Source organism: Papio anubis, chromosome 5 (assembly GCF_008728515.1).
Source record: "Papio anubis isolate 15944 chromosome 5, Panubis1.0, whole genome shotgun sequence".
Classification (NCBI taxonomy): domain Eukaryota; kingdom Metazoa; phylum Chordata; class Mammalia; order Primates; family Cercopithecidae; genus Papio; species Papio anubis.
In genome coordinates, this window is record NC_044980.1 from 158,895,379 (window position 1) to 158,922,533 (window position 27,155).

Genomic DNA, 27,155 nt, shown 5'->3' on the forward strand with positions numbered 1-27,155 from the left:
CCAAGATCATGCCACTTACCACTTCCTTCCAGCCTAGGCAACAGAGTGAGATCCTATCTCAAAAAAAAAAAAAGTAATTTCATATATGGAGAAATTAGAAAGTCATTGTGCATGCACAGGGGAAGACACAGGCTCAGAAAACACCAGAGAAGACTTTGAGTTTATACCTCTAATTAATCCTCTATACAGATACAGCCTACAACAATAAAAAAAAAAAAAAAAAAAAAGCAAAACCAAAAAAAAAAAAAAGAAAACAGCAAACCTGAGAGAATGGAGGAAATATAATTTTCAGAGTTATCACATTATTAAAATAAAATGTCCAGTGTACCACACACCCAAATCACAAAGCATACAAAAAAATAGAAAAGCATGGCCCATTCAAAGGAGAGAAATGAAGGAACAGAAACTCTTCCTGAAAAAGAGCTGATGGTGGATCTACTAGACAGATACTTTAAAACTACTGTCTTACAGAACAAATTGGGCAAGTTTAAGGCATAGAAAAGGCCAAGAAAACAATGTATAAGAAAACGGGAATATCAATTAAAAACTAGGAAACCTAAAAAAATTCTGGAACTGGAAAGTACAATAACTAAAATAGAAAATTTACTAGAGTGATTTAAAGACAGATTTAAGCAGACAGAAGAAAGAATCTGAAGTTGAACATAGGACAGTGAAAATTATCAAGTTTGAGGAACAAAAATAAAAAAGTATTTTAAGTGAATAGGCCTAAGGGACTTGTGGGACACCATCAAGTGAACAACATCACATTGTAGGGTCTCAGAAGGAGAAGAGAGACAAAGAAAAAGGCAGAGAATATACTAAAAGGAAGAGTCTGAAACCTTCCCAAATTTGATGAAGGACGTAAATATTAACTTCCAAAAATTTCAACTAACTTCAAATATAATGCATTCAAAATGGCAGACCCACACCAAGACATATTGTAATTAAACTGTGGAAAGACTAAGAAATAATTTTGAAAGCAACAAGGGAAAAGCAACTTGTCATATATGAGGGCTTCTTAGTAAAATTATTAGCAGAGTTCTTTTAAGATATATTCAAAGAAAATAACCAAGAATTCTACATCCCACATAATTCTTCTTGAAAACTGAAAGCGAAATTAGGACTTCCCATATAAACAAAACTTTATGACTTTTTGTTTTTCACAAGACCTACTCTGAAAGAAGTTATAAAGGTAGTTGCTAAGGTTGAAATGAAAGGACATTAGACAGTAAAACTTGAATTCCTATGAAGAAATAAAAATCTCTGTAAAAGTAAATACATGGGAAATTATAAAATTATTTTAACAATGTTGTGTGACTCCACTTTTTGTTTCCTTTGGGATTTAAGAGACTAATATATATTTTTAAAACTATTAGATTAAAAAGTAGTATGATTGTAACTGTGTATTGTTACTCTACATTTTATTCTCTGGACAGTTTAAAATACCAATGCTTTTTAAAATTCATTAGCTTGTGTTTTTGAACACACAATGTATAAAGATGTAACTTTGTGACATCAACGACTAAAAGAAGTGGGGACTGAGCTGTTAAAAAAGCAAAGTTTTTGTAGGTTAAGTTAAGCTGTTATAAATTCTAATTAGAGTATTATAACTTAGAATGTTAAATAAAATCCTCATAGTAACTACAAGGACAATAGCTAAAGAACATAACACTAAAAAAAGAGAAGAGAATGTACATATTTTACTACAAAGAAAATCAGCTAAATAAAAAAGAAGTCAGTAATACAGGAAATAAGGAACAAAAAAGCTAAAAGCATATGGAAAACAAACAGTAAAATGATTTAGGTAAATCCTTCCTTTATATTCATTACTTTACATGTAAATTGGCTAAACTCTTAAATAAAAAGACACAGGTGGCAGAATGGATGTTTAAAAATAATTCAACCATATGCTGTCCCTAAGAGTCTGACCTTAGATCCAGACACACATAGGTTGAAACTGAAAGGATGAAAAATGATATTCCATCTAAACAGTAACCAATACAGAGCAGGACTGGCTTATACTATATATGACAACACAGACTAAATCAAAAAGGTTTTTAGGAGACAAAGACATTACATATTAATAAAAGTTTCAATACAGCAAGATCTAACAATTACAAACATTAATTTACCTTATAACAGATCATCAAAATATACAAAGAAAAATGGACAGAAATGATGAAAGATATAAACGATTCTATAGTAATAATAGGAGACTTCAATACCCTGCTCTCTATATTGAATATAACAGCCAGACAGAAGATAAGTAAAGAAGTAGAGGACTTGGACAACATAATAAACCAGCTAGATCTAACAGGCATATATAGCACACTCTAACCAATAACAACAGAGTACACATTCTTCTCAAGTGCACATGGACGTCTTCTAGGATAGACAATATGTTAGGCCTCAAATTAGTCTCAGTGGATTTAAAATGATAGATATCATGCAAAGTATATTCTCCTACCACAATGGGATGAAGATAAAAATTCATAACAAAAGGAACCAAAAAAGTACTAATTTCTAGAAATTAAATAACACAACTCTAAACAATCAATAGATCCAAAAAGAAATCACAAAGAAATTTAGAGAAAATATTTTGCGATAGATGAAGACAAAAACACAGTATGCCAAAACTATAAGATATAGCAAAGCAGTACAAAAGGGAAAAGTTATAGCTATACAAGCTTACATTTAAAAAAAGACCTCAAATTAACAACCCAAGTTTACAACTTAAGAAATTAGAAAAAGAAAAACAAAACAAAACCCAAAACTAGCAGCAGGAAGGAAAAAATAAAGATTAGAAATAAGAAAAACAAAATAAATAAATGAAAAAAAAAAGAAAATCTATAAAACTAAAAGTTGAATTTTTGAGAAGACCAATACAATTGACAATTCTGTAACTAGATGTACTAAAGAGATGAGTCCAATTACTCAAATTAGAAATAAAAGTGGGAACCTTCCTACCAATTCTACAGAAATAAAAAGGATTATAAGAGAAAACTGTAATCAATTTTATGTCAACAAGTTGGATAATTTAGAAGAAATGGACAAATTTGTGTAAATGCAAAAGCTACTAAGACTCATCCATGAAGAAATAGAAAATCTGAATAGATCTGTAATACTGAGGACATTGAATCAGTAATCAAAAATCTCCTGATAAAAAAAGCCCGGGATCTCATGGCTTCACCAGTGAATTCTACCAAACATTTAAAGAGAACATCAACATTTCTCAAACTCTTTCAAAACAATTGAAGAGGAGAGTACATTCTAAACTTATTCTGTATGGCCAACCTTACCCTGATCCCAAAGCCAGACAAAGACACTACAAGAAAACTACAGACCAATATCCCTTATAAACATTGATCCAAAAATCTTTGACAAATTACTAGTTAACCAAATTCAACAGTACACTTAAAAGATCATACACCACGACCAAGTGGAATTTATTCCTGTAAAGCAAGAATGGCTTAACGTGCAAAAAGTGATGAATGTTGTTTATTATACAACAGAATGAAGGAAAAAAATACATACTAATCTGAATAGCCTAAACAATACAGAAAAAGCATTTGACAGAATTCAACATCCTTTTGTGTCCAGAGTTGGTTCCTTCTGGTGGGTTCTTGGTCTTGCTGACTTCAAGAATGGAGCCACGGACCTTCACGGTGTTATAGCTCTTAAAGGTAGCATGGACCCAAAGAGTGAGCAGCAGCAAGATTTATTGTGAAGAGTGAAAGAACAAAGTTTCCACAGCATGGAAGGGGACCTGAAAGGGTTGCCACTGCTGGCAGGGGTGGCCAGCTTTTATTCTCTTATTTGTCCACACCCAAGTCCTGCTGATTGGTCCATTTTACAGTGTGCTGATTGGTCCATTTTACAGAGCACTGATTGGTCCATTTTACAAACTTCTAGCTAGCCACAGAGAGCTGATTGGTGCATTTTTACACAGTGCTGATTGGCACATTTTACAAACCTCTTGCTAGCCACAGAGCACTGATTGGTGTGTTTTACAGAGCACTGATTGGTGCATTTTACAAACCTCTAGCTAGCTACAGAGCACTGATTGGTGCGTTTTTCAATCCTAGCCACAGAGTGCTGATTGGCACATTTTACAATCCTGTTGTAAGACGGAAAAGTTTTCCAAGTCCTCATCTGACCCAGAAGTCCAGTTGGCTTCACCTCTCACTTTCATAATAAAAATACTTAAACTAGAAATAGAAAGAAACTATTGTAACATAATAAAAGCCATACATAGGAATCCCACAGCAAACATTATACTCAATGGTAAAAGACTGAAAATTTTTCCACAAAGATCAGGAATAAGACAAGAATGCCCATTTTCACCACTTGTACTCCACATAGTACTAGAAGTTATAGCCAGAGAAATTTTGCAATAAAAGGAACAAGGCATCTAAACTAGATAATCTCTTTTCACAGATGATATGATCTTATATTTAGAAAACTTTAAAGATTTCAGAAAAAAACATTTTTAGAACTAATTAGAAAATTCAAGAAAGTTGCAGGATACAAAATCAACATGCAAAACTCAGTTGCATTTCTATACACTAACAATAAACAATTTAAAAGAAAATAAACTATTTCATTTACCATAACACCAAAAAGAACAAAATATTCAAAAAGTATCCAAGAAAGTGAAAGATTTTTATGATAAAAATTACAAAACACTACTAAAAGAAAATAAAGAAGGCATAAATTAATGGAAACACATCCCATGTTCATGAATTGGAAGAGTTACTATTGTTACCATGTCAGTACTACCCAAAGCAATCTATAGATTTAATGCAATTCCTACTAAAATCCCAATGGTGGTTTGCAGAAACAGAAAAAATTCTAAAATTCATATGGCATCTTAAAGTGACCCTGAATGGCCAAAACAATGCTGTACCAAAAAACAAACAAACAAACAAAAAAGAACAAAACTGGAGGACTCATACTTCCTTCCTAATTAGAAAACTTACTACAAAGCTACAATAATCAAAAGAGTGGGATATTGGCATAAGAATATATATATAGGCCAATCAAACAGAATAGAGAAACAGAAATAAAGCCTTTTGTATAAGTGAAATGATTTTTGACAAGGGTACCAAGATCATTCAAGGGAAAAAGAATGTCTTTTCAAGAAATGGTGCAGAGAAAAGTGGATATTCACATGCAAAAGAATGAGGCTGTATTCTTACTTAATACTATATACAGAAGTTAACTCAAAATGGATTCATGACCTAAATATAAGACCTAAAACTCTAAAGCTCTTAGAAGAAAACATAGGGCATATTCTTCACAACATTAGATTTTCAGTGATTTCTTAGAGATGGCACTGAAGGCACAGGCAGCAAAAGAAAAAATAGACAAACTGAACTTAATATTTTTTTTAAAAATCTGTGCATCAGAAGCACTATCAACAGGGTAAAAGGGCAACATACAAAATGGGAGAAAATATTTGCAATTCATATATCTGATAAAGAATTGAAATCCAAAATATATAGAGAACACCTAAAACTCAACAGCAAAGAAAAACACACAACTGAGTTCAAAAATGGGCAAAGGACTTGCGTAGACATTTCTCCAAAGAAGATACACACATGGCCAAGATTTAAAAGCTATATAACATCATTAATCGTTAAGAAAATGCAAACTAAAACTACAATGAAATACTAGCTCATTCCTGTTAACATGGCCACTATTTTTTTTAATGCAGAAATTTAGTGCTGAGGGGGATGTAGAGAATTGAAACCCTTGTGCACTGTTGGTGGGAATGTAAAATGGTATACTGTGGAAAATAGTAGGGCAGTTCCTCAAAAAACAGAAAAACTGAAAACAAAATTACTGTGTAATCCAGCAAAGCTACTTCTGAGTATATACCCCAAAGTATTGAAAGCAGAGTCTTGAGGAGATACTTGTACATCTGTGTTCATAACAGCATTATTCACAATAGCCAAAATTTGAAAGCATCCCAAGGGTCCACTGACAGATGAATGGATAAGCTAAGTGTATTGTATACATACAATGGGATATTATTCCACTTTCATAGAGAAGAAAATTCTGACATTTGCTACAACATGGATGAACCTTGAAGACATTATGCTAAGGAAAATAAGTCAGTCACAAAAAGACACTGTATGATTCCACTTATATGAGATACTTAGAATAGTCATAATCATGCAGATAGAAAGTAGAATGGTGGTTTGCAGGGTCTGTGGGAGAATGGATTGAGAAGCTCTTGTTTAATGGGTATACAGCTTCAGTTTTGCAACATGAAAAGTGTTCTGTACTCAGATGATGGTGATGCTTGCACATTCACGTGAATATACTTAATGCTATTGAACTGCACACTTAAAAACGGTTGATGGTAAACTCATATGTATTTTACTACAATTTGAAAAATCCAAAAAAGGAAAGCACAGATGTTGTATCTATTTTTTAGAAGAAATTAAGTCTTTAAGGAGACAGAGAAATTGCTTATATCATACAGTTCTAGCAGGACTGAAGCTCAAATTATAATTCCTAGATCTCTGACTTTCACTTTAATCCAGACTGAATCTGCTAACATAAACGTACCCTAGTTACAAGCAAAAGGTGGGGATACAGTGGTACTCATTCTTTCTAACTCAATCCATACCTCTTCTTAGTTAAAACCTTGAGAGCAAATGTAACAGTGTCAAAAAAGGTTAATTTAATGTATATTCTTCTCAAGGTGTGTACATTCATTTAATGACTGAAAAGGTTTTGTTGAGTAAAAGCATACAAAAATTCTTGAGCTAAGCTATTGAGTGATGCCAGCAACAAAGTTCAGTGGATTTGTGGTGACTACCAATTTGTTCCCTGCCTTTTGAGTAGAATACCGTTCTTTTTAATTGTGTGAGTCAAAATTCCAAATATATGCAATTTTTATCTGTTTTATTTTAGTTGTGATGTTCTATTTAAAGTCTAAATGGAGAATTCTTCCCAAGTTGGAATGTAACTTCTTGGGAAACACATACAGGAAGTGTCCAAGGTATCCATCCTCAAGTAAAATTCTTAAATAAATATTCTGATGCATTGTAGAGGAAGCTCATAAATGTCTCTTTTTGCAACATAAACAATATAATACCCCGACACAAGGTTGAGGATACGTAAATGCAGTATTTTAACGTTACAAGTTAATTTTGTGGGTGTGAATGAAAGATGTTAGGTCAAAAAATGATAAAGCTCAATACAGAAAAATATATGCCTACATTTGTCTATTTGTTCTTTATGCCATCATGGAAACTGCATTTTAAAGAGCCATTTCCTAGTTAAGATATATTGACTCAAAACCATTGAAATAATTATCTTGGTTTTAATATGTCTTTTTTTTATTTTTTATTTTTGGAACTAGGTGTTGAGTATTTCATGTGAATTAAGGAGTCTACTAAATACTTTACATATACTATGTGTCATTTTCTTCTTACAACTGCCCAATAAGTTTGGTAAAGTTATTATCCTAATATTTTAGATAAGAATATTGAAGATTTTAAAATGTGTCACTTAGAGCAAGTTAAGCAGATGGCAAGCTAAAGGACCAGAATTTATACCTAAGCAGTTTGATCTTACAACCCTCACCTCGAAGTACTGTTTTGTACCAACCCCTGGGCAGAAACCTTATCCATAAATGGAAAAGTAGGAGACATTTCCTGGGAGGGTTTGTTCTGTCAATCCTTTTTTAAAAAGAGGGAAGTCACCAGTTACCATATTTCACTCCTGACTCCTGAAGCACCACGAAACCTGATACTTTCCTGGTCCGAATTTGTTTCAGCATATGTCTGTAATAAAAGATACAAACTCAAATGCTAAAAGGAATGAAGAAGAGCAGGGAACGTGCATGAAGAGATGTTGCTGTGGAGATGAGTGGGGTGCACTTGTGTAGTCTCCTGTTCTTTCAAGCATAGGCAATAACCACCTAATTAAAAATGAATGAAATGAAGAAACTACTGACTAGCATAATAGTAAGTTCAGTGGTGATACTGAATTTTGAACTGACTTATTCTAACGTTTATTCCTCCGTCTCCCTGAAATTCCCCTGGCTCTGTCTTCCTTTGTGTAGGGTTTTATCTTCAAGACAGTAGTAGCAAGATGACTGCAGCAGTTCCAAGCCTCATGATCATGACCAATAGTATCTAGGAGAAATGGAAGGGACAGCTTGGGAAGCTTCTCAGAAGATATAGGAAGAAGGAACTTTTCTAGAAGCCCAAGACAATATCTCCTAACATCTCATCAGCCCATATTTGATCATATGTTTAGGAGGGACACATTTCTGCCAAAAAGAGAAAATTCAGAAGCTGAGGGAGTCACCTTTCATGGAGTCATAAAGGCTATGTGAAGTTGTGTATCTGAACTGACATATTTCTGCCAGGAAAAGGAGAGGAAAGAAAGGATGCTGGTCACTGGTGTCTTCTATATCCCTGCTTACCTCCAGCCAATTACCCTTTTTACGGACTCTGGGCCGAGATCATTGGGTTTCTTTCATGAACGAAGCTGTAAATTTTATGAAAATCACTTTTGTGTTTAAAAATAACTGCACATCATGAATGGTTACAAATAGCTTGATAGAATAAGTAAGACCTAGTGTTAGATAGATCAGGAGGGTAACTATAGTAAACAATAATCTATTGTACATTCCAAAATAGCTAGAAGAGAATAACTTAAATGTTCCTAGCATAAAGAAGAGACAAATATTTAAGGTAAGAGATATCTCAAATACACTGATTTAGTCTCTACAAATTATATAACTGTATTAAATTATCACATGTATCCCCAAACTGAGCACATTTATTATGTACCAATAAAAAATGCTGGCCGGGCACCGTGGCTCATGACTGTAATCCCAGCACTTTGAGAGGCCAAGGCAGGCGGATCACTTGAGATCAAGTGGTTGAGACTAGTCTGGCCAACATGGTGGAACCCCCGTCTCCACTAAAAGTACAAAAATTAGCCGGGCGTGGTGGCTCCTGCCTGAAATTCCAGCTACTTGGGTGGTTGAGGAGGGAGAATTGCGTGAACCCGGGAGGTGGAGGTTGCAGTTAGCTGAGGTCAGGTCGCTGCACTCCAGCCTGGGTGATGGAGCAAGACTCCATCTAAAAAAAAAAAAGAAAACTTTCTTAAAAAGTAAAATGAATGCACAGCCACAGAAAATGCATTTTCACATCAAGTATAGCCTATAGGGTATAGCAGCATCTGCTCTAGGTTGTGGTCTAAAAGTGGGTTACTGAGAACTAGAAAACCAGGGATTACTGAGAACTAGATAACTAGGAAGAGACATAGGGTTCTGTGTTTGAGTCATCATATTGCCAAGGAAGAGATTCTAGGCAATGCCAGAAATGGAGCTGAGATCAATACTTGAGAAAAACAAGCAGAAGACAAGAAGAAATTATGTAAACTGGAACAAGCTGACAATATCACCAACAATGCTTTTTTTCCCAGATACTTTTAAGTAGGCTGCTTTGGCCCTTTCTAAATGTATCACTCTGAACTTAACGTACAACCCATACCATTTCTGCAGAAACTGGAATCAATTCTTATGCCATTAGTTATTATGCCAAATCAGTTTAACAATCCACTGTTCCAGTGACCTATAAGGTTGCCACTATTCTTACTATCTTCCTTCCATCTTTGATTGAGCTCTCACTATCTACCAGGTACTGTCCTATGTGTAACCTGTATTAACTTGTTAATCTTGTGTAAAGATTGTTTTCCTCATTTTATAGATGACAACATATAAATTCACAAAAGGGCAAAGAGTTGCCTAAGGTCAGAGGCCTTAGGAAGTGATGGGGCAGAATTTAGCACCAAATCTGCTGGACTTCAAAACATGGCTATTTTATTACAAAGCTATTCTGCCTACACTATCCTTTTCCCCACTATTATCACCATGCAGGAAATAACTGTGATTCTGTCACACTACTTGAGACTAATGAATGTTACCAGCATGAACATGGAGTACACCTTCTGGAGGAAAAAAAAAAAGTGTATCTGTTTTTAAATTTTTACAGCTAGATAACCTACATTGTTTTATTTCAACATAGACACATATACCATTCATGTATATCTGCCTTGTATCTTACCTGTCTTTTTCTTTCACACTTGTCTTTGCCTTGATTATCTACTCTAGGGTTGATATGTTAACTGAATAGTTGAACAGACATTTATTGGGAATCCGGCACTCCCCAGGACTCAATTATAATTTTCCGATCATTATGTGTTTCCAATATCCATACCTTTTGCTCTCCAAATATCTTGGACACCTTTCTATCTGATTCTTTCCTTCCTACCTTCAAGTGAGTTATAAATAAGATTTTTTTTTAAAGTATCAAGAGTTTACAACATTCTTAGTTCCAGGAAATTTGGGACTAATGGTGAATGTAGACAAAATGTCTGGACTTTTTTTAGGTTCGGTTTTGTATTGATTCTCATTTAGTATTTGGTTAATATTTTAGTTATAGAGTGTGAAACAGTCTGCCTTCTTTTTTATTTGCTGTGTGTTGTATGTTCGTGCAGGAAATAATCCCATTCTACTTAGTTCTCCTTGAAATTAGAGCCTGGCTCCCTCAACCTTAACACTTTCCAGCACTCACCACAGTGTCTTGCTCTTTGTAGATTCTGAATATACATTTGTAGGATGGTTGGGTTTGTTGTATTTCAAAATGTGTCTGTTGATTATTACAAATTAAAGCTATGAGCTGTGTGATATCATTCTTACCCACACATTATTTTTTGAAATCTGTTCCAAAACATACAAATTCTCTTTTTCTCCTTATTCTTTTTTTGTGTGTGTGAGGGGTGAGTGGGTGAAATAGTACAACAGAAACTATGAGTTATTTTTGATGTGGAAAGGAAAGCCTCATCCTGTAAGGAAGCCATGTAGAGAATCTGTAATGAGAATAAAAGCAACCACCTCATCCTGGGCTCTCAGCTTCATGGCCCTTGAAGACTTAGGATTCCTTCACAATCAAGTACAAACAAGTCCGTGTCTTTTAAAAATAAAGCTCATTTTTTTATGGGAGACAGTTTATAGTTTATCAAAAAGCTGCATTAGGGTGCTTAATAAATCATGCTGCATAGAATGCAGGGACAAGAAAGCACAGTTGTCTAAAGTAAAATATGTTGGGGATACAAGAAAAACACAGATGCTTGGTGTGATTCACGGAGTCTTTATGAAACAATCAGATAATATTTATTAATTGTCTACCAAGCTAAAGTAGTGAAGCAATAAAAAGACACAGTGAATGTACATGGTCTGGCTGCTAGAGGATTTAGTGCAAATCTTAGTATTTGAGCAACATTTTTTATGATTTAGAAGAAATGAATTAACACTCCCCATTACAAAAGTTAATTTCTCTGTCTTAAGGCAAAGCATATTTTTGTAGCAGAAATATTATAAAATCAACAGAGATGAATCCCAGTGTGTGGCCTCTTCAGCAGATGGTCAGTGTCTCACCTCACATCACTTTGGTTGTACCATTTTCCTGCACCATCTTGCTTGGACTACCAGTTCTCAAAAGTATTTCAGAGGCTGAAGTTCTGTTAGTGAGGTGACAAGGGAATTCATACTCCTGACCTGATGACTCTACATGATTTATTGATTAGGTCAGACATAGAGTTTCTACAGAACTGGAAAGTTGTCATTCAAATGACCCATTGCCCCTTACTTAGTCTAAATGAATCCAAGCATGTTTTACAATTTCTCTTCCAATCATAAGCAGGGAGATGATGATGAAAAAATCAGCAGCTAGGTGGACTTTAGTTAGCAAGGAAAGAAAAGCATGATAGTAGCTGCTTCACCTAGAACCCTATTGGTGTCACAAAAGGTCAGGAGGGGCAAGGAGTTAAGGTTCCCAGGGAATAGGGGAAGTTAGGGTAATACATTTCTGTTTTTATGTTTTGCTGAGAGAATATCTCATCAGTTTATTTTTGGACTAAGAAACAGAGTCACTTCTTTGATGTAGGAGGTATTTGCAGTGTTACCTATTGGGCTGTGTGTGTGTGTGCACGCGTGTGTGTATACACACATGTGCTAAGCATTTTAAAGTAGGTCTTGTGGTTTACTCCTGGGAGCAAGCATGGGATGGCAGAATTTGTTTTGGCTTTGGAATTAAACAGAGCAGACCCAGCTTATCCTATTAGCTCTGCAATTTTAGACAATTTACCACTAATTAGTTTTCCAAGTGTGTAAAATGGGAATAATAAAATCTATGTCTGGCATTGTTACCAGTGGCCACAATACCCAGCACAGAAAGAGAAGTGCAGTAAACAGTTGTTCCCTTTCCTCCCCTCCAAAAGCTTCTACTCATGCAATGCCTTACTTAGAGTTCTGCACTTCTCTGACTCTGTGGAGGTATGAGTTGTGTCTATGGGTTGAGCTCTCTGCAGACTTTAGGATGCAACTTGTTTCTAGACAGATGGAAGGAGTCATGGGCAAGAATTTATTAACTTACCGCCAATTCAGTAGTACTACTGAGTCTACTCAGACTTTCTAACCAAATGGTAGGTTTTGTTTTCTTTCTTGTGACCAAGACACTGCCTTATACCTTTCTAGTTACCTGTCTTGATTCCTGTCTTTTTGTCTTGAATCTGTACTCCAGGGTTAAATAGTTGAACAGATATTTGTGAGGATCTAATACCCCTCAACACTGAAATAGAATCCCTGAATCTTCACATATATATTTTCCACATCCCTGATTCTCGTTGCCTAGAAATCTAGGATATCTTCTTATCTGCTTCTTGGATATCTTCTTATCTGCCTCACTGTTCTGTTGTCATCTCCTTTTTTTCCAGCTATTGCTAGGCCCTGTCCATCTCTAATTTGATCCACTTTTAATTTAAACAAGATTTTTTTTAATATAAAGTATTTGAGAAGAGATCATCTACACATTACAAATGTTATAGTACAAGATAATTCATGACTAGAATACATAGGCAAACATTAGAATAGTCTTTAATTCTACCCTGTTTCCCACCATGTCCATCCTTTTCTGTACTAAGTCATGCTGTTTCCACATAGAATCCTTTGAAATTAATATCCTGTTTCCATTTTACTTGCTACTTCATTTTTGATTCTTTTTCGCTCACACCTGGACTGTCACAAAACCTACTCGCTGGGCTGTCTGGCGACAATCATGGCTCTTGGTTTCCACTAGATTTATCTTTCTAAAAGCCAGATATGGTCATACTATTATTCTGTACATCTCTTCTAGAACAAAACAGTTCCTATGCATGGAATTGAATGTCCTTTAAAATCTACCCTAGTCAACCTATTCAGTCTCAGTCCCTCTCTCTGCCGTTTGCATTACTCATTTTTCCTTGAAGATATCATTTGGTGTCATTCTGTTGTGCATTCTCCCTGCCCCTTCTGAAGTACTTTTCTCCACCATGGAGCCTAGACAAATCCTACTAATTCTCTGAACTCTCGCCCTATTTTGAAACCACACATGTGGTTATTTTACCGTCGCCTCCCCCGCTGCCAGATTACTTTCTTAATAGCTCCACATACCATATAAGATAAAATTTTATAGTCTTTAATAAGAAGAACTATAAAGAATACCATGTTATACTTCCTACCCAAAGGCTACTTTGATCTTCTCCTACTTACCCAACTAGACCCAAGATGCTCCTCATATCCACTAAAGTCCCAGCTTCAATATTCCCATATATATATAACGACATTTCAAACCTCCATGCCTTTCCACATGCTGAGCCACAAATGAACTACACGCTGGCCATCTGTCAATTCTATCTTATTTTTCAGGTCTCAGTAGGACTTGTCTTTTCCTTGTGAAGCCATTCCTCACCCACTCAAGCAGGTGCCTGGCTCCCTGTTGCCCTCATTCCATATGTCTCTATTATTGCCCTTATCTCCCTGTCAGTCACTTTTTTAATGAGGCCATCTTCGCTACTAATGAGTGAACACTTTAAGGGGAGACATTGTGTCTTATTTTTATGTGTCCTTTTAGCGTCTTGCACAGCACCCAGCTTATAATAGGCACTTAATATATATTATAAAATAAATAGAAAGAAATCCTTTCTATGAAATCTTCCTAATCCTCTCATGTGTAATTAATTGGTTCTTTGCCAGTGTCCCATAGCAGCCAAGTACCAAGGATTTAGAGTCAGCCTTCCTGGATTCCAATAATTGACCTCCCAACTTGCTAATGAATAAATTTCTAAATTGCTAATCCTCAGTTTCCTCATCTCTAAATAACCTATATCTATGAAATAAGCAGATAAGGCCAAATAGTAATCAGTTTACAGGGAAACGAACAGAGTAATGACACATAGTATTCAGTTAGCAAGTCTTAGATTATGTAAATTTGCTGTTGGCAGTAGTGGAACTAGTGGTTATTATGTTAATAATTTATAATCCCATGTACTTTGTTCTGCCAGGTCATGATTATGTGAAGGCTGCTACTATTTTTATTCATCTTTATATTCATATAACCCAGAACATTGCCTGTTAATGGCTTATGTATATATACATAAACGAACATATATGAAAGGATATATATATCAATTTATTGTTATATTTTATGTCATAATACAATATATTATTTATATATTAATTTTATTTTCATATTCTATCCCTATAGAATGTGAAAATAAGAATATAGGTATAGAATATAAGAATAAAATTAATTCTAAGTATATTTGGAAACACAAAGAGTGCTAACAACATACTGAAGACCATTTGAAGGCCTAACCAGATCTAGTAGACAAGAAAATTTAACTCATATGGAAATGTTGAGGCTTTCTATGAAGAGATATAGGACAGAGTGTAGTGAGGGGATATGAGAGATGTATAAAGATAAATCAAAGTCTTCAAAGTTCAGATACTTCAACCTGTGCTAACTGAGGGAAAGATTTCATCGTGTGCCAATTATGATCAAGTAGACAGTCATAAAAATGTGCCTACTAGTTTTTGAATTCTGGGAAATAATGCCTACTTGAAACAGCTCTTGGATCAAACTATAAAATTTATTGGTGTGGAACTTCGACTGTGACAGCGAATCAAAACAGTCTCCCTAGCTCTGCCCCTTGGCTCCAGAAGCACTCTTCTAAGCCCTCAGGAAAGAATTTGTACATCTTTAGTCAGGAGACCTACATCATCTGCCAAAACAAGATTTCCTAGGTTTACTTCTAAATATAGCTTTAGTTTGGGTAATTTGCTATAATCAATTTTGAAGAACATTTAAACCCAATTTAATGTTTATTTTCTTTGCCAATTCTTGGTGCCTGCATATATGATGACTCTCATTCAGACTAGAAGATTACACACCTATTAAATATGTACATGTAAGTAAAATCACTGTACATCATATAAGCACAAATTTAACTCTGGAAGATGTATTGCTTTCACTGATGCATTTATTCATTTGCTGAGAGTTTATTTTAGAGTATGCATGTATTAAATCTAACATTCAGAGAGATCCGCTTTGAACATTTCTTAATTTCCTAACAAAATAGTGCAATTATGAAAATTTCACTAATCTTATATTTACCATTGCTGGTATATTTTATACTCAATTTTGAGCTTTGTGGTGACTTTACAACCACCATATTTATTTATAAAATTGTGCGTACCAGTTGTATGTTTATTGATACAGGACTGTACTTATTTTATATTTCCCAAGGGTGTTACATTTAGTAAATTTGACAAAGGTAACTTTCGCCAAAGAATAGAAATATCAGTTTTAAAGGACTGCTTTTTCAAAGCACCTGTTATTAACAATGAGACCTAAGGACCAGGATTACAAAGGTGAGGCTGAAAGTACCTCATTTCCAATGGGCACAGTTACAAGTCACCGTAAGCAGGAGCCTAGAAGTAGATGGCTAAAGTGGATCTGGGACATGGTAGACGCAAGTTTATTCTTCAGAGGTCAGGTTTAAGGATTGAGATGGGTAGAAGTCATGTTTACATGCACTGCAGTCAAATTAAAAGACTGTCCCAAACAAGGGACAGAAACAAACACACACACACATACGGGGATTAAAAAAAGATGATATAACCTGTAATGTGAAATATTAAGGTTGTAAACTATAGGACAGAAGGTGGGATCTGGCTGACAGGTATAGCTGGGCAGTGGGTTTGGTTGTGTATTTTTTAATTTTAAATATAAATTAATTAAAACCTCATGAAATGTTTTAGAATTAGAGGGTATGCCATGAAATGCACATTTCCTGGCTTCTCTTTATGAATCAGGGGTTCTTGAAGATACCATGTAAGAAGTTTCTAAACCTGAGTGGTCATTACCTCTTGGGATGATTGTGCACTCAAGTTTTCCCAGGGCAGTCCCTTTTTACACCTATTAATATGGCATAATTATTAACAACACTCTTTATTTTCAAAGTGTTCTGGCTTGGAGAATAAATATGTCACTCTCCTCTAAGGGGAGGTCTACACCACTGCACACCTCACAGACTCTACCTCTCCTTTCATAAGTCTTTTATATTTGGAGAACTTGAAATATTAGCCTTAAATGCCTTGTTTCTGGAAGTATTTGAGTTTTTCACTCCTATTCTTAGCCAACAATTAGAAGGCATAAATTGGAAAGTTTTTGAAAGAGTCAGTCATTTTGATGACCAAAAAACTTGCAAGTCAAAATGTACAGGTTGAGCTTTAGGTTCAGAAGAGGATGACAAGGCTGGATGTGGTGGCTGATACCTGTAATCCCAGCACTTTGGGAGGCTAAGGCGAGTGGATTATTTGAGGTCAGGAGTTCAAAACCAGCCTGGCCAACATGGTGAAACCCTGTCTCTACTAAAAATGCAAAAAGTGGCTGGGCATGGTGGCACATGCCTGTAATCCCAGCTACTCGGGAGGCTGAGGCAGGGGAATCGCTTGAACCTGGGAGGTGGAGGTTGCAGTGAGCCAAGATCGTGCCACTGGACTCCAGCCTGGGCAACAGAGTGAAGCTCTGTCTCAAAAAAAAAGAAAAAAAAAAGCATAACAAGGGGCAGCATGAACTTTATGGTAGATGTTACAGGGAAGAACCCTGATAAAACAGATCTGAATCTCACTATTATACAGTTCCCAAAGAATGGATAGAGGAAACTGGGATCCCACAAGCCACATCCGGCTTGCACGCTGTTGTTATTTGACATAGTCTACTTTCTTTTTATTTAAATGAGGACATTTTACATTAAAAAAATTTTCTAGCTTGTCTTGAAAAACTGGAAGATCTGGCAATTCTGGGTTCTTATTCTCACCATACCAACTGAGGATAAGGCTTGCTAGAGCCTGCCCACCTTTAGATAGGCACACAGTCTCCCAATCACCAGTGTAAATAGAATGATTCATTCATTTATTGTACCTGCCTGGCTGCTGGAGGCCCGAGTTTTCATCTTCTGAGGGGAGGCAGGCATCAATCCCTAAGCATCACACTCAGACCCACAAGATTGTTTAAAACCTGATTGAGATGGGGGGGTCAGTTTGGAGAAAAGGAGCTTTTGAGTTCCACCCTTTTACACCACCATGGACTCTATACTACTTTTAATAGTATAAATGACACAACAGCCATAAAAAGGGAGTAACAATAAGAAAATTACTTTAAAAGTACCTATTGGCAGGCCAGGTGTGGTGGCTCACTCCTGTAATCCCAGCACTTTGGAAGGCCAGGAGGGGTGGATCATTTTGAGGTCAGGAGTTCGAGACCAGCCTGGCCAACATGGTAAAACCACGTCTCTACTAAAAATACAAAAATTAGCTGGGTGCAGTAGCAGGTGACTGTAATCCCAGCTACTTGGGAGGCTGAGGCAGGAGGATCACTCAAACCCGGGAGGCAGAAGTTGCAGTGAGCCGAGATCATGCCACTGCACTCCAGCCTGGGCGACAGACTGAGACTCCATCTAAAAAAAAAAAAAAAAAAAAAAAAAAAACTATTGCCTTTCTATATTTGATCTGGTGACATGCTCCAACATGAGTGTTATCTCATTTGTCTCTCACAGCAATACTCAGGGGTAAATTATATTTTCATCCCTATTCTATAGATAAAGAATTCAGCTGTTTATGCCAGAACCAACTCCAAAACCCAATCCTTTAACCATCATGCTTAAGAAGTTTCTATTTTATATAAAACGCTGCAGTGATTCACACAGCCTAGAATTTCCTCCTTAGGGATTTTTAATTTCCTTTCCTTAAGTAGAACTTAGGTGCAATATTGTCTCCAATCCTCTGAGTAGTTCCCCTGTCCTGTAGTACTGTGTGGTGGCACTGAATGCCACAAGGAAGTTGAACCTCCCACCTAAAATGCTCGGCAATTTCTCATTGTTCCTTCTTTGGCAGAAGCTAAAGATACTGATTTGAAATTCACTGATTGTTTCTGGAACATTGCTATTCAGCGTAAAATGACTCACCTCTGTACGGTGTGTCATCCAGTCACACCAGCTTGAATTTTGCCATCATTTCCTTTAACTCAGCATCACATTCTGTGTACATATGTGATTCACATTTAGCTAAACTCTTTTCTATGTCCTTCATGCTGACTTTTGCAAAATTCATGACATCGTCACCTGCACTCTGGGATGTAAGACAAGTAGACTTTGATCATATATGTGCCCTATAAGTAAATGTAATTGCATTTAATATTCACCTGTTCTGCCACTTTGTGATAGCTGCAATGAAATTAAATGACCCACAGCTTCTATGATGCAGAAGAACTGGAACATCATAATTTTTCTTCCTTAGTTAGTGATAATATTCTTTTTGATTCACCCAATTTGAGGAAAAAATATGCCAGAGAAAGAATAGCAACATCTTGGCAAAGGTTAGAGTTAATACTATATTCTAGCTTAAGGAAATGATTTAAATTTCTATCTCAGTATTTTCTTCCATATTGAACACCAGGGTTGTCTCCTCAGAATCTATTTTACCACTGCTATATCATGTAGCAGCATCAGTTTGAAGGGCGTGCCAGAGCCCAGCTCTGGCTCCAGGTAGCCCTGGTTACTATAATTTCAGTAATAGAGTTCCATGTCCCTTGCTCAAACATGGCTTCTGCAATGGGCATGTCACCTAAACTGCTCTTAATAGAGTGAAGTACAGAAATTTTCATCAATTTGAGGAATAAAAGAAGCCTCATTTTTTTTTCTTCACAGAGTGGTTTAAGAACAAACATGTGAAACTGGTGTAGCCATTGCTTGATGGTATTAAGAAAGCCATTCTGAGCCTGAAGTTGACACATGGAGAAAGGCACAGTTAAAAGGCAATGTGAGCGACTAGACTAAACATAGCTAAAGTCCACTTTACCATCTTATGTTGGTAATATGAGCTAGTAATTTTTAAAATTTTTTGGAAACCTCACTGATAACACCTTCTAAAAGCAAATATATAGTGATCATTAGTGTAAATAAAAATATCAAGCTCCAAAAACTTCATGACTAAAACACCAAAAGCAATTGCAACAAAAGCCAAAATTGACAAATGGGATCTAATCAAACTAAAGAGCCTCTGCACAGCAAAAGAAACTATCATCAGAGTGAACAGGCAACCTACAGAATAGGAGAAAATTTTTGGAATCTACCCATCTGTCAAAGGTCTAACATCCAAAATCTACAAGGAACTTAAATAAATCTACAGGAAAAAAAAACAAAAACAAAAACAAAACAAAACAAAACAAAACAAAAACAACCCCATCAAAAAGTGGGTGAAGGATATGAACAGGAAATGTCTTATTTTCAAAAGAAAACATTTATGTGGCCAACAAACATATTAAAAAAAGAAAAGCTTATCATCACTGGTCATTGGAAAAATGTAAATCAAAATCACAATGAGATAGCATCTCATGCCAATTAGAAATGGCAATTATTAAAAAGTCAGGAAACAATAGATGCTGGCAAGGCTGTGGAGAAATGGGAACGCTTTTACACTGTTGGTGGGAGTGTAAATTAGGTCAACCACTGTGGAAGACAGTGTAGCGATTCCTCAAGGATCTAGAACCAGAAACACCATTTGACCCAGCAATCCCATTACTAGGTATATGACCAAAGGATTATAAATCATGCTACTCTAAAGACGCATGCACATGTGTGTTTACTGCAGCACTACTCACAATAGCAAAGACTTGGAACCAACCCAAATGCCCATCAATGATAGACTAGATAAAGAAAATGTGGCACATACACACCATGTACTATGCAGCCATATAAAAGAATGAGTTCATGTCCTTTGCAGGGACATGGATGAAGCTGGAAGCCATCATTCTCAGCAAACTAACACAGGAACAGAATATCAAACACTGCATGTTCTCACTCATAAGTGGGAGGTGAACAATGAGAACACATGGACACAGGGAGAAGAACATCACACACTGGGGCCTATCAGGTTGGCCACAGTGGCTCACAACTGTAATCCTAGCACTTAGGAAGGACAAGGTAGGCATATCCCCTGAGGTCAGGAGTTCGAAACCAGTCTGGCCAACATGGCAAAACCCAGTCTCTACTAAAAATAGAAAAATTAGTCAGGCATGGTGGTGCACGCCTGTAAACCCGGCTACTTGGGAGGCTGAGGCATTGCTTGAACCAAGGCGGCAAAGGTTGCAGTAAGCTGAGATCTTACCACTGCACTCCAGCCTGGATGACGGAGCAAAACTCCATCTCAAGAAGAAAAAAAAAAAAAAAAAAAAAACAGTTTGGAATACTGATTGCTGTTTGTGGTACATTGCTACAACTTCATGAGATAGGATTCATACCTATTTTTCTCTATTGTATTTATATAAAGAGTTAGCAAAGCAGGCATTCTGCAAATACATGTTAATTAACATGTACCTCAAGTGAAGATGTTCCAGCTTTTACGTTTGACCTGAGAAAAAGTGTTTACCAAAAATATATCTTATTTATAGAACTCAGTTGACATGAGTTTGATGACATTGCAATTCACCCACTCTCAGTGATTTTATTTTCTTTTTTGAGAACAAATTTTAATTAGTCAAAACCCTTTAGCAAGGGAGTATACAGGCAGACCTTAGAGATAAAACCGTAAGTATGCAGATGGTCATTATTCAGCTTTTCTCAAGGTGACTTTTGAATCATTCCTCATAATCTTTGCTACATTTACAGGAAGAGTAAACCAGTTAATCAAAACATGAGTGATTTCTTTAACTAAAGGAGTTTAGGTGTGATGGTTAAAAGGACAGATAAGAAAACTAACTCATGATCCTGACCACATAAATGTATTGCCACTGCCCAGTTGTGAACTAAGTTCAATGTTGCCGACACTTGGCATATATATTTAAGCCATTTTATTACATAAAATATCTGGAAGGGTTTCCCTGTGCACATTTATCCAATAGGGGGAAATTAGATAATTTAAGTGTCACACAAAGATCTGTGCTATTCCATTGGTAAATCCATATATGCAAGGAAGGAATGAGGACTGTTAACTTACAGATGTCCCTCTCTTGAATATATTGTTACATGACAGATACATTTTGAATAATTTATAACTTTCCAGAAATGATTACATTAGAACCTATGAAAATAATGTTTCTTAGCACATTTAACATGTAACTCAGTATCAGCAAGTTCGAATTATGTACATATAAATATAACCACGAGATAAATATTTATGATATATTTGTATGTGTTCATGTCTATATATATATATATACACACACTTACATAGATTTACATGTACATATACAAACACACACATATTTATAATTTTGTATAAAACAAGAGAGTCGAACCTATTCTTGTATTTAAAGAAAAGGCTATAAACTGACACCATCACAGGTACAATCTCAAAGTTAGAAACCTTTCATCTTTCTGTAGGCACTTTCCCACTGCATCTAAAGGACCCCTTTGTAAACATCCTCCAGGATGAGTTAGGAATAGCAGATGAGACTTGTGTACTTCTCGCAAGACCACGTGAGAGAAGTGGCAATTTATCTCTCCTTCTTTATACTGCAGAGATAAAGAATAACTGAAATTAATTCACTCAAGCATATGAGGAAGAGAAAATTTAGTTTCACAAGTAATCAAATTATTATACTGTCTTGTACCACTACATAGGAAACAAATTTCTGTTTACACTTTCAAACTGAAATGTTGCAAAAGTAAAATTAACCCCACAACACACACACACGATGTTTTCCTATGATAGTTCTATTGCAATTACTATACAGATTTCCTTTCCACCAGAATTTTGAAAGCAAATGGACCCAGACAACTGTCAGAAGCTTGAATCTGACTCATAGCCATGTTTCACATTTAAGAGGCCCAAATCTCCAGGACTTCTGCCTTGCATTTATGGTGATCTTGAATTACAACTGAGTTGAAATCGTATTTTTCTAGGCATCTTGTAATATATATTCTGAGTGGGAAAGATGGAATAGGTCATTATTCAGAACAATTTACTCCTAGATGATGGATCAAAAGAATCACCGCTGGGCAATCACTCATTCCCAGCCAAGATAGGCAGCATTTGGAATACAGGTTGACAAGAAAGTCTGAAGTGACATTTGTGCCCTGCCAATACCACCATCATCATGCCGTGCTCCTTTCTCATTTTCTTATAATGGTCACGCAGACTGAGCACAAAGAATAAACGACTTGAGAGAAATGAAAAAATATGTTGTCACAGTACCAAAGCTGGAACAGGATGCATAAGACAAATATTAATGTATTCATCTTGTTGGGACAATGAAAAAGAGGCCAATTCCAAAGATTGTGGATATCATCACAATATTAGGAGATGAAAACAAGATCCAAACCCACATTGCTGAGAAACACACCATGAAAAAGCAGATAATTTTGTTAGAGAAAAGACCTTATCCAACCTAACCTTCAGGCCCCATTCTACATGAAGAACAACTTTGTGTGTAAGCAATCAGCTAGAACCCGGGGTTCAAATCCCAACTGGGTTGACGCAGAACTCCCTTACTGCCAAGTTAGATGAATTGAATTTGGCATGGTCTATGGGCCTTTTGGGAAAGACCTTAAAACCCCATCTGTTCTATTTATTTTAAAGATCCCGCTGCAGTTTTTAAAAGAGTAAGCATTTATTCTGAGGCAAATGTGGGACACCATATGAGAACTCAAGGCTGATAGCTGTGGGGCTAGTGACACTGACATTGTAGCAATGGTGGATGTTCACCGCTGCCACTGTCATCACTGCCACCACTAACACCGCCACCACCTTAGCATGCTTAAGATTAAAAAGGAATAGAAGAGAAAAAATCAGTAAGGAAAAACAAATGGGAAAAAAGAGAAAAAACCCTCTTAGATATGATAAGACATAACCCAAAATAAAATCAAACCTAGAACTCTTCATACTGCTTTTGTATCTCATTTTATTACATTTATAAAATTCAACCTGTTAACCAGGCTGCATTAAAAGAGGAGGAAGGAAACTTTAAAAGACTAAGTGTTACTGTTTCTTGTGTGGTTTACATCATCCCTCAGTTCCTCTGCTGAGGTAGATAGTGGTGAGTACATGTTTTAACCCAAATGGAGCTTCGAGGTGCAATGGCACTTATAGGACACAGCTAATAACGGCTATGGCTTTTCATGACATCTCTTTGGTACGCTTCAGCATGACCTTGTCAAAGTTAAAAGCTCATAAAATTCCTATTTACTTTTTATGGCATTACAATTCTGCATAACAGTGCTTAAAACAAAAACACAGTATAATTATACTGTCAATCAAGCAGCTAAGAAAGGCATTTTCTGCCAGCCTCATACCTAGCAAACTGTAAATAATTTATAAAACCAGAAGTCATGACTAAGTGGCAGTGTTTGGGGGCTAGTTAAGCGCTTGTCACAGTGCTGTGGTTTAAGAGAGCTGGGCAAAAACACTGCTTGTTTACTTTTATCCTGTGAGTGTGAAAAATTGTCGTTTGTGCTTGCCGTCTTTCCATTCGGGCTCTAATAAAAATATCAAATTGTCAATAGAAATTTGAACAGGTGTACAGTGAGAGGAATAATGATGTTTTATTCATATGCATTTCCAGCCCATTTAACTTCATCCAACAAACAACAAAAAATATTTTCTTCATTACCTCCAATTAATGTAAATGTCAAATGTGTTGAATATATTATCACACTGATAATTTGTTGTGTTGATTGATTTGTAGAATGTTTTGGATTAAAGTAACAATTTTTCTTACTTGACTCACAATTGCATGTTGTTATCTGTCACCTCTGGATTATGTAAATAACAAATTTGTTTCCATTAGATCTAGCACTAATTCTGGTAAACAAGATTTTCAAAGTGTCACTGATTTCTGAGATTTCCAGCTCCTTCATTATTTTCAGTTATTTTATTAATTGTTAACTAGAATTTATTAGCTGTGGAAAGAAATTTACATCTCCTTCATGCTAATGACCTGATAACCCATTGTAAGAGCCTACAATTTAAAAAGCAGTAGCCGAGTAAAATCCAAATAATTAAATTCTAAGTTTCACATCCTCCTTTTGTGTTTTAAATTCTATGTGCAACCCAGAGTTCAGCATTTGCCTCTCAAAATATATTACAAAATAATCAATATGTAGATTGTGAGCCATTTCTATAATTATTTTCATATTAGCTTTTTAAAAAAAAAAATCTGCCCATTATTTAATCCTCTTATTAAATACATTTAGAATCAAAAAGTTGTGGTCAGTTTTTAAAGGCAAGATTTAATGATCCGTTAAGAAATTTCTTAATATGATAATGGAGAAATTTTTTTTATTTAGATATCAATATATTTTATGTGCACATTTAAAGATAAGTGGGAAACCTCAGCAATTTTCTTCATGATATTGGAGAAAAAGCTAGTGGGTTTTTTTTTTAATCTCCTACCATTATCTGACTATTTCAATTAACCTGTCTTTGTTAAGTGGTAAATCAAAAGGAGCTGAGGGTCTTCAAATATATATGAGCATAACACTAAATCCTAGCTCTGTCGCTCTTTAATCACTCCTTATGCCTTGGTTCTCTAGCCTGTGAAATGTGTATAATATGTATGGTTCATGAGAATACTAAATATTTGTGAGACACCTAGCACACTATTTTACCCATGGCAGATAGTCAACTTATATCTATAGATTTTTCCTCTCCGTTTCATTGCCCGTGTGTAAATATCACCTAAATAATGATACTGTGCATTCTACAGAAATGTGATTATTTAAAAATTAATTCTTATATATGTAGCTGATATGGATTGCAACCTAACTCCTCAGATGGATAGCAAATATAGCATTATTTATTTTTCAAGAACCTAGCTTAATTTTTAATCTATGCTCTTATCTAGGTTTAAACTCAGTTGACTCCTCATTTTTCTCCACCTTCATCCATGGACTAGGTATAAATTCTCAGAAGCTTTTCTAGACCTTTAGAGAAGACTGTGTGATGGTTGTGGGATTTCCAGGGCTGCAAGCAAGGACTTCTTACTCCCAGCATTGTCACACGTCTCTCATTCATACAGTTTGCATATCCGTTGTCCATGCTGAGTCAGTTTTCAATTCCATCTTTGAGGGTTCTTCTGGATCTGGTCCTTGATAGCCATGTAAATGTTACTGTCTTACCACATTGGCCAAGGGAAGGCAGTGAGGTTCTTTTGGGTTCCCCTTATCTCAATACTCTGTACTGCCATATTATTTCTGGCATCTCACCAACTTTCCTGAGACTCGATCCAGGAAGCAAAGCAGAGCTTCCCTCCAGTATCAGATTCCACTATCTTCCCAGGGACACTCCTCTCATCTCTCCTTAACTTGGAGCTCAGTCCACAGATCAAGCCACAGGGCTCCCTTCCTCAGGCACCTCTATCCATTCACTTTTAGCATCCTTTACTTCCCCCTGTTTCCCACAAACTCTGGAAAAGGCAAGTCACTGTTTCACATCAAGTACTGTCCAGAATGGGTGGTCCTGCCTTGCATTTCATCTCAGTCCTCTAAGGCCTAGCCTTTTGAACCTCAAAGGCAGGAATTTCCACCTAGCTTTCTTCTACTTCCTGAGGTGGTGTTATTTCTCTTGAAGCTATGACGTGAAAGACCTAGCTGATGAAATGGGGAAATGATCATACAATATAGGAAAATAGAGGGTAAAATACACATGTGAAACATTATCTTGCTACATAAAGTCTTAAAAATATTCTAACAACTACAAATGTATGAAAGAGAATTGTGAGAGTAAAATATGAAGCAACAACATTCATTTTTAGGAGTTACTCAGTCTAGCATTCATTCCTCATACCACCTTACTTCAACCTGACAAGCATGAGGTAATAAGAAGGCTGAAAGGTATAGAAGTGTGGAGGCAAAGACCAAGAATCATGACATTGCATATCATGATAAGACAGGGACAGGTATAGCCACAGTCACCAATTATTGTCCATAAATACCACCCAATTTGAAGAATGGATTCTAAAATTGTAAGAAATCTTTTAGGTTTTGTTAAATTGTAAAAAGTAAATTTATTTAAGTGCCCACTAGCCTTCACATTTAATGTTGACATGAATATCCCGAGGCCTATCTAGTTCAGTCTCTCCTCGAAGACATGTCGTGCCCATTAGCTTTCAATTTAAGAGAAGGGTTACAGAAATGGCAAAGCCCCACAGCTGACTAGCAGGGCACTTTCACAGTGTAGGCAGTGGTAGGGATACTGAAATGAACAGTAGCTTTCATGACAGGGCAGCAGCATCAGGATTTCAGTCTAAATGCCTTTTGTCATAAGTGTGACTATAGAAGTCTGGTCTCATTTTGTGTGTCACTGACTTAGTCAATCAGGAAAGCATTCTGAAAACTTAGAAACCTCATGAGCAGCATTCTCAAGGCAATATTCTTCCAAGGCATTCCAGAAACAGAGACAAAAGCCATACCCCTAGAAAGCAGTATAACACAAGACCATCAGACAGTGAGGTTTGTCTCTGGTCCATAACCTGAGATAAGGAATGAACCAAGAAACTCAACTGCATGTTAAGAAAAAAAAAAAAAAAACAAAAAAAACTACATAAGTGCATATATACACACACAAATACACACTTAATTGTGTGCACACAATTGAGACTTGGTTCATATTTTGTACTACTTGAAATAGCACGTTAATAACATTGAATAATATGTAATACTTTATATTTTTGCTAGATTGCACACCATCATCTTGTTGCTCTTTAAAGCAGCCTAGCATATAGATTCATCTAAGTAAATGGATGGGC